The sequence below is a fragment of the Hyalella azteca genome, unplaced genomic scaffold (assembly GCF_000764305.2).
Source record: "Hyalella azteca isolate HAZT.00-mixed unplaced genomic scaffold, Hazt_2.0.2 contig12589, whole genome shotgun sequence".
NCBI classification, from domain to species: domain Eukaryota; kingdom Metazoa; phylum Arthropoda; class Malacostraca; order Amphipoda; family Hyalellidae; genus Hyalella; species Hyalella azteca.
This window is the reverse complement of record NW_025942544.1, coordinates 138,133-148,042: the sequence shown is the minus strand read 5'-3', so window position 1 is coordinate 148,042 and position 9,910 is coordinate 138,133.

Sequence of the window (9,910 nt, the reverse complement as noted above, 5' to 3'; positions counted from 1 at the left end):
CTAGTCGGGGGCAGTAGTTACCGGCGTAAATATGCTAGTCGGGGGCAGTAGTTACCGGCGTAAATATGCTAGTCGGGGGCAGTAGTTACCGGCGTAAATATGCTAGTCGGGGGCAGTAGTTACCGGCGTAAATATGCTAGTCGGGGGCAGTAGTTACCGGCGTAAATATGCTAGTCGGGGNATACAGCTGCGGTATACGAGTGCAGTATACGAGTGCAGTATACGAGTGCACTATACGAGTGCAGTATACGAATTTACGAAGCAGAATTGCAAATCGCTCATACAATGATGCAGTCAATTCTTTTCGTATCGGTTCATTGTTCAAGAGATTCAAATTTCCATAATAACTTTCTATTTTCGTATTCATCGTCATTATTTTGTTGCTGTAGTAACGATCAATTAGTGTTACATTATTCAATGAAAAATGTTATCATACTAAGATTCTCCACATTCCTCTTTTGTATGTCCGTCGTAAATATGCATCCCATGCGCGGTATTCGCTTACTTCTCCTGCATGAAGACTAAAGGATTAATTAATTCTTTCAGAAATTTTATGAATATTTTGAATAGTATGGAGAATGATACGCGGCCCTCCCAGGGAGTTCAGTGCTACAGAGATCTGGAATAAAGAAGTCTCCCTTTTAATGGAAGTCTGCGCAGGGATTCACTCTACGGGTTTCAGTGCCACAATTTCACGCTTTTCAATTAAAGCTCATCCCGTGGCTGTCACAGCTCTGGTGCAGGATGCTATGTCAACAGCGGTGCCGCTGCACGACCAAGGAGCTCTAAACACGACGCTCATTCACTGCGTTCACAATCGCTCCAACTGTGAATTTTAATAAAACTTAGCAAATGGAACCTTTAAATAAAGTACTGGTATAATTTATGATGATCTAGGTAAAGTTATTACTGTTTATTGCGTTTAATTTGGAGTTTTTTCACTTATTTACTGCAGACTTGCTTTGAGAAAATTTTCTTGCAGGTCGCTTTCAAGTGGATGGAATTTAGCGGCATAAGTAACATAAGAAACAACTCAGGCCGAATTACTGTAACTAATGGGGAGCCGTCAAGTGATTTGCATATCTGAGGACAGGAGCTATAGGACGACAAGGTTGAGGATACGCAAATATCCTTTGCTGTTTCAAACGGGATTGTTATAGACAATCGTTTGAGGTTTTAGACCGATGGCCTAATTGTTCTTCGTTGCAAATGAAAGCAAAGTGTTTTTTTTGCGAGCGAACGTAAATTAAAAAAAAAAGTTAAAATTATTAATTTAAAATGCGGAAAGATTCAAGGAAGAAAAAATGCAGAAAAAATTATGTATATCATTTAAAATAAAATGAGAACTTATGCTGATTGCACAGAATGAAGTGATTGAAATGAGTGATGTTATAATATTTCTTTGATGCCTTAACATGTAACATGGTGGAAAAGAAACAATGTTCAAAAAAGATTTTGACGTTTTATCAAGATACAACTGTAGACAGTTTAACCTTCCATGAAATTCGAAAAAAAATTTAAATTATACAGAAATTGTCGGCTATACTCGTAGGTTAAGTTTTATATAATTTTAGATGAACTAATGTTATGAAATAAAGAAAAGAACCACGGCAATCAATCGTAAATAAAGCAAATTAATTTAAATCTCTAACTAATTTTAATATATGATTAAGATTTATTATTGAATATTTTTGTTAAATACACGAGAATCCAGGTGAAGTTATCAACGGATGTACCGCAGTGAAGGTTTACTCGTTCGTAGGTCAGTCCGACGAACTCAAAACGAAACGAAATCACGATACGAATTTTATTCACGAAATTTATTTATTTGTTTATTTATTATTTATTCGAAATCACGATACCTTGTTTTATTCCTCCGCTTATTTAATTTGGACTCCATTTATACTTATTGTGTAATAAGAGAGTATGTTTAGAGAGTATTTTTAATTATTACCATCATTATAATAATAATCATAATTATTATTATGTTATTATTTTATACTATACTATCCTATAATATACTATACTATACTATACTATACTATACTATACTATACTATACTATACTATACTATACTATACTATACTTTATATACATTATTATAAGCTATTATTTAGCTTTACGAGCAAAATGAGACTGAGTTTTTGTCGTTAGAGTGCAATCCCTTTTTCTTTGACTCAAGGTCATGGCTCAATGTAAATTTTAATGTGATAGGTAAAAGTACGTAGAAGCCGAAAAAACACTTTAAAAATATAAATGTTTATAGGAACAGAAAAAGTGACACTAATGAAAAAAAGTGACTATTTCATACTGAAATTATGTTGAAAAGAATTGTTACTGCTGCATGTAAATATATCTCCCTACCTACAAAAAGACGTACAATTTCAGAATAAATCCTCGTGTCTCAGTCGCACTCTGCGAGGTTCTCTCACAAAATATCCTCGCCTACACGACAAATCCCGCGCCTGCTGCGATGTTAACAACTTTTTCGGGCCTATTTTGAGGCTTTTTTTCCGGCGAGATGAAAGTTTAACTTCTCTAACGCGTCTCAATTCTTCATTCCGCGGTCACTACGTCGCGCATGGGCGGCTTTTATAAAGCTTACATGAATTTCGCAACTTCCGTGCTCTAAAAAACATGGAGAAAAGACTCTTTTATGAAGGAATGCTCGAGCGCGGAATGAGGAAACATACGAGCATAAGGAGAAGAATTGTAGCTGTAAATTGAAAAATTAACTTTTCCAAACGGGCGATCAAATGTACGGAAATTTTAGAATATAATAGTCACAAGATAATTGTCGCAAAATTATTAATACTCAGAAAATAACAGTCATAAATGTGTGGTAATGTACGGGACACAAGCCCTAATAATATTTCACCTCACTTATGGAGAAAAACATTGTACTAAGCTAAAGAAAAATAAAATATCCAACAGATTTATATACAAAATCCGACCCACCGATCGACACTTGAATCAAGATTTACTTTTAACTTTCGAATGGGCGCACAATAACTGGAGTATCATTCTCTAATTTACATCAGTATAATTTTTCAATAGGAGACTCTATAAAACGTTTTTGTTTTGTATATGCGCGATTAAAATGGAGTCGAAAAAAACTCCGAGTAGCTGAAAATTTACTGTATAGCGAACCATCATTCGTTTTTCCAAGGACAAAAATTAGAAAGCTTTTGTTCCCGATTGCATCGAAAGCGTTTCCAAAATAGCGTTTAAAGTAAACCTGCATCGGAACCCATTCTTATTAACCATGTTTACCATCACCATCATCTTCATCATCGCCGTCAAGATCGCAATCTTCACCATATCGAGGACTTGTTTTGACAATCACTGCTGTATTAATTAAATTTTATAAACTTTAGGTATTAATTGCCATCGGAGTCAGGAAGAACTGCCTTTTGAAGCCATTGATTGCTGCTATAAAATGGAAGACGATGTTATTGTCCACAGTCGCTCTCAACAATAAGCACTAATATGGAAAATTTTAGAAATAGCATTCATTATTTAATTTTAGGCGAGAAAACTATGTATTTATCTCAATCTATTTGAATTATTTTAATACAACACAGAAGAAAATAGAAGCGCCGGTAATCCCTTGATAGCTCAATGGATATATTGAAGAACAATGAATGGCAGAGCAAAGGAAATGAAACCCGTCGATTTTTATGAATGTCTAAAAATTGCATACAATAATTATATTTAAATTGTATATAAATGTATGTCAATTTGGGCAAAAATTTTCTATTATTCTCTGCACATAATCAAATTTTTTTGTACTGATTAAGTTTATTGCTTATCACTTTCAAGTTTTCAGCCTAACCGTCAATTTCCCTTCTATGCAGCATTTATTATTTCATTTCCCGTAATTAAAACTTCAATGAAGCGTTCGTGTGTGCGTTGCTACTTTTACTCTTGGCATGGACGGTTAATGCTTAGCGTTTGAAAAAATAAATTCAATACTTTATTTTGGTTTAAAGCCTAATTCTTCAAACTCTAATTATCTGAACTTTCATAAAACTTATGCCAAAAAAGGATGTACTGTCAAAAGCTTAATTATTATCAGATTATTTATCAGACGCAATTAATCATGATAATATTCTAGATTCTTAGAATAAATAATAAACTGCAACAGAATAGCCTGCACCTTCACTGCCTGGCCAGGCTTTGAAGCTCACCCACAAGTTAATTTCTATCCAGAGTGAAGTATAGTTCAGTTATTTAAGCCTCGGTGCTCCGTCAAAGACATCTAGCGGGTTTCCCAAGAGGATGTTGCCTCAAAGTTTCCATAGACCGCCGCCAACTTCAGACCAAAGACCGGCAAAGCCTCTGATATGAAAGGCAGACCACGCGCGCCTTATCTCAAGCCTTGACACACACAGAAATGAGTGGCTCAAAGTGTCTAAATAGTGACACACTTTCTCACCTACAGCACGAACAGACACTGATACGCCCTATAATACCGGACCAAAATTAGTGATGATGCCCCACGTAAAGGCAAAAAAGTATATCGCAATTGGGCCAAAATTTCACTTATTGCTCAGTGTGTTGCTTCAGACCCAAGCTTCTGAAGCAGAAGCGGTCTTCAGAGCTCGCTTCAGAAGCGCTAAATGCTTCACGGAGATGTGAATGCGTGCAGGAATTTCCGCCGTAGACTGTTTGTTTAATTTAATTCGCTGGAGCGACTCTGCACAATACTGTTCCTTGTATTGTATTTTACGGGAATAATGGCAATGACAGTGAATTTATTTTAGGATTAGAAATTATTTTTAGAGCTTGCATTTTTGTATTATAGCGATCTATCATTATTGCAGCTGTATTTTACATGTATTGTACAATATTATAGGAGCAGTTAAAAAGAGTTTAAAAAGTGTTGTTGACAGGGTAGTTAAAAAAGGTAAAAATATATTTTAAAAAGTAATTAAGAGAAATGTTAGAAGAGCAGTTAGAGAAAAGTAAAAAAAAGTTATTAAAAACACATGAAACATTTTCGTGGTCTGTGCCCTCAGTGCATGCGTGTTCTGTGCTTCACTAACTCTTGTGTGAGTGAATTTCGTCTGCCAATATTATTATCGCTTTCCTAATTCTACTTATCAATAATACGGCTACCCTGTTATTTCCAGGCAAAGCTCCACATTCAGTTGCAAAACAAATAAATAATGATGTAATAAAATATATAATACTAAAATAATATAAAAATAATGAATAATAAAACAAATAAATAATAAGTTGCAGAACAAATAAATAATAATAAATAAAAATATACGACTAAAAACAGTGAAAAAGATTTAAGCCTAGCCCTGACTTAAGTATTAACGATATGCTAATGCTTCAAACACTGAAAAATACATATTATGTATTACAAATTATATTATTTTCACGTCCTGTTATCTTAGAAGAGCAGTAAGCGTCTAATTACTCAGCAATATGCTTATCACGGAACTATTTAAACTCCATGATTTTCCACTTATTACCGTTTACTTGAAGCCCCAAAAGCTTTACTAGAAGGTCGACCGAAAGTCTTTAAACACGGCCATTAAAAACCAGCGTCCGCCACCTCATCGACACACAAGTTTTTTCATCAAAACTTACACGGCAGCCTTAGCCTCAGCTGCCGCAAGAGGTGCAGTTAGAAATAAACTCAAGCACTGCTTTTGAATTATTTCAATTGCTGAAATACTTACGAAGTATTTCTGCTGAAGTATTTAGCAGTGGACAAATTAATGTTGCGCCAAATACTTAGCTTTATTTTGGCTTCTTGTGGAGCGTTAAACCATTGACCATACATACCTTGGTATAGTATTGCAACTTCAAACCATAAACTAAGTGTTAGCTTAATAATTTTTCTTCAAACACTGGAAAATATATGAATAGGAAATTTTTAAACCTAACATTTTTTAATTTTCATCCCACAGCGCAGGCAATTTGGGCGCTATGAGCTTGAAACGAACCTTCCGCCTTATATCATTCGAGTTCGGTTGAAACATGTCGCTGGTGCGCCATAACTATTTTGAAAGAGCAACAACACCTAAAATATTGCTGATAATTAATTTATATCGCAAATCATTACGTTTTATTCTTTTCTTTACGTTACGTTACATTACGTTACGTTTTATTCTTTTCTTTACTTAACTTACGTTTGCTTTCTTCATTTACGTTGACAAAAATTTTGTTCAGTTTGCTTTAGCTTATAGTTGTTTGGATTGAAATCACTTACTTTATTTGTAATTTTTACCAAAACTAAACAAAGAGATTCGATTCTCGTGGCTTTTCAGCGAGCATGTTAAATAATTGTATTAATAAAATAGAGGGAATTCCAAATTAATAAGGTTCAATTATATGAATCTATTATAAGAGCATCGCTTTTAATGAACAACATTAGGCAAACCCAACAACTGTCAACTGCTATCGAAAATACATGATTTTTCACCCGCTCAATGCAACGTTTCTTAGAGTAATGATTAAAAATTGAACATGTAGCATATTGAATGAAAATTTAGCATGAATGTGCATTAGGGTTACCAGACGGTCTTTTTTCCGGACAAATTCCGCAATTTAGTTTTTACAATTGCTTTGGCCGTCTAAAATTTATGAAAGGGGTACTTCCTAATAAATTAAAAAACTGCAAAAAGATATGAAATTTTTACCTCGGAACCTATAAATATACTAGAATATACTGAGTTTTTTTTTTTTTTTGCGCATTTTCTCATTTATGGAAAAAAGGCGCTATTGTGCTCTTCATGTCGGTCCGCCCGTCTGTCTGTCTGTCCGTCCGTGACTTCAAGTTTTCATCGACGAGAAAATGCTCTCTCTGTCACTCACTGCAGTGAGTACTGAGTTATATTTTTTATTTTTGGACTTGGTCCTCTGTTAGGCCATCTGGCAGCCCTAGTGTGCATTGTCTCACGATGGCGACTTTCATTGTAAAGGTTAGTGCGATGCAGACAGAACCGCTGAGGAAGAATGTGCAATTATAATCTGCATGGCCACGGATGCGGTTAACCGAGCGTATAAAGCGACAATTAACGTAGCGGGGGTTATTAAGAGGTCGTTATTGAAAACGGGCACAGCAGTTATTGTAAGACGCACACTATAGAGAATATCTAAAGTAAAATATAGGTGCATTGAATATATACAGTGGAATGGTGACAGTTGATTATCTGCTGTAAAATATTTATATTATAATATCTACGGTTGAACATCTGCTATAAAATATCTGTATTATAAAATCTACGTTGTATATCTGCATTAGAATATCTGCCGTATTAAATCTTTCGCGCGATATCTACTTCTGAATATCAAGCATAGAATATCTTCCCTAGAGAATGCCATTCTAAGAATATCTACTTTTGAATATCTAGCATGAAATATCTTCCCTATAGAATGTCATTCTAGGAATATCTACTTTTGAATATCAAGCATAGAATATCTTCCCTAGAGAATGTCATTCTAGGAATATCTACTTTTAAATATCTAGCAAGAAATATCTTCCCTAGAGAATGTAATCTTAGGAATATTTACTTTTGACTATCTAGCATCGAATTTCTACCCTATAATATCCACCATGAAGGTAGGTAGAGCCACGCTCATAAGTCCATAGTTACAACAGCGGCGACAATAACAAGTGCAGCACTACAACCATTACGGCGAGCGTAACGTCGTTAACGGCTGCAGTTGATACTACACCAAAGCTGCCACGATGCGCGTAATTCTGCTCCGGGACTCGAAAATTACCAACACCACACCGGCAATTATCGCAACCAATGCGGCACTGGTCCATTACAGGCACAGAATAAGAGTGTTCACTCATTATGGGTTCAGTCATGCCACACAAAGGGGCTGTTAAAATATCGTAAAGAATCGTAAGAGGGTCTGAAGTGAACTCGTGACTACAAAGAACTGACTTCAGGACCGCAGGCATGAAAGCGACGCGTTTGTTTTTACGTTCCGCGGGCTCTTCCGCTAATTGCGAATTAATCGAGTTCGTTGTGAGCATAATTGATGGCAGCGAGTTTTGGTTTCGGCGAGTGAAATAGTGGAGCGAAGTGATGGAGTAGCGGTGGAGCGAAGTGATGGAGTAGCGGTGGAGCGAAGCGATGGAGTAGCGGTGGAGCGAAGTGATGGAGTAGCGGTGGAGCGAAGTGATGGAGTAGCGGTGGAGCGAAGTGATGGAGTAGCAGTGGAGCGAAGTGATGGAGTAGCGGTGGAGCGAAGTGATGGAGTAGCGGTGGAGCGAAGCGATGGAGTAGCGGTGGAGCGAAGCGATGGAGTAGCGGTGGAGCGAAGTGATGAAACAGATTGGTGATGAGATCGAATTTCTAACAGACTTTATCCTTTTGGATGTGAGTAAATTGAACTAAAGTTGTTTCTAAATATTTTGAATCGCAGATTCAAAATATACGTCATTATTGCACTGAGGCAAAATATTGCCTCAGTAGCTAGACCTTGAATCCTCTAAAAGATTGCCAACATGTGCTTGGTCGCCAATCATTCAAAAGATTGCCAGCAATTGCGTAAGGTTTTGAGCTCTGTAGGATATGATAAGTGCAATCACTTAATTGCTCGCTATTTGAAATTAATGAAATATTTGTGAAATATTTGATTGACATCTGGCGGCAAGATGACAGACGACAGGTTGACAGACGGCAGGTTGACAGACGGCAGGTTGACAGACGGCAGGTTGACAGACGGCAGGTTGACAGACGGCAGGTTGACAGACGGCAGGATGACACACGGTAGGTTGACAGACGGCAGGTTGACAGACGGCAGGATGACACACGGTAGGTTGACAGACGGTAGGTTGACAGACGGCAAGTTTGTTAAGTTTCCATGTTTTATTCGTTGATTTACAAAGGATATCTTATAGGATTCATATAAATATGGTAAATTGCAATTCTGGAATTTCAATGTCAGGAGAAGTAAGAATAAAAAACAAATTTTAACAAATATTATATTTTATTTTCATTGTTCTTTATACTGTTGCCAAAATCTGGTCGAGTAATTCAATACAATTGAATCAGCAATAATGAATTTTACCCATCACCCATCACAAACGAATAATTATTTATTCGGCAATTATTCCACATCGGCAGTTCGTAGATTCATATGAATTTTTTTGGAATCATCGACATAATAATTTGACTTTAGGCGTTGCAATCACTAGGCAATTACCGGAGGCAATCAACTGGTCATTCATCACCAAATATATCAACACAGCAAAATGAAGCGTCGGAGGTACCGTTATATTCCCTCATTTATCATGGGCATAATCGCGTCATTTATCACTGGGTCCGATGTGCTGCGGGGACATAGCGTGCAGTGCTCGGCCTGATAACTTGGCGTCGTCGTAATTGATGATCACTTCATGAGGCTAAATTTAAATAAATTTTAGTATTGGTCCAAACTCTCGGGAGACTCAATAAAAAATATTATAAAATATTGTTGAGGATTCAAAATTGTTCTACATCTATACATATATACAAATGTTAAGATTTAACATTAACATTTCAAAAAATGTTCATGCCGAATTTCAATGAATTATTTGAACATTATCTCAATTATTCGCACGGCCAATAATGCGGCTTCATTAAACTGGAATAATATTCATACGACGTTAAATTCCCGTGGAAGCGCACTCTATGATGAAATAGAATGTCCCATTAAATACTTTGTAAATTTTCAGCAAAGCTTCTACAAATTTCGCATCAAATTTGTAATAAATAAAGCAAAAATTACGTGTAAATTTAGCAAAAATGATGTGTAATTTTTTCAGAAATTTTTTTATAGGTTTGCTAGCAAAATCTAAATAAATCTCCTAACAAATATTTTGTAAATTTCGCAACAAAGCTGTAGTGACTCGATCATAACTCGCACTATCATTTCTTGTGAATGTCGTAA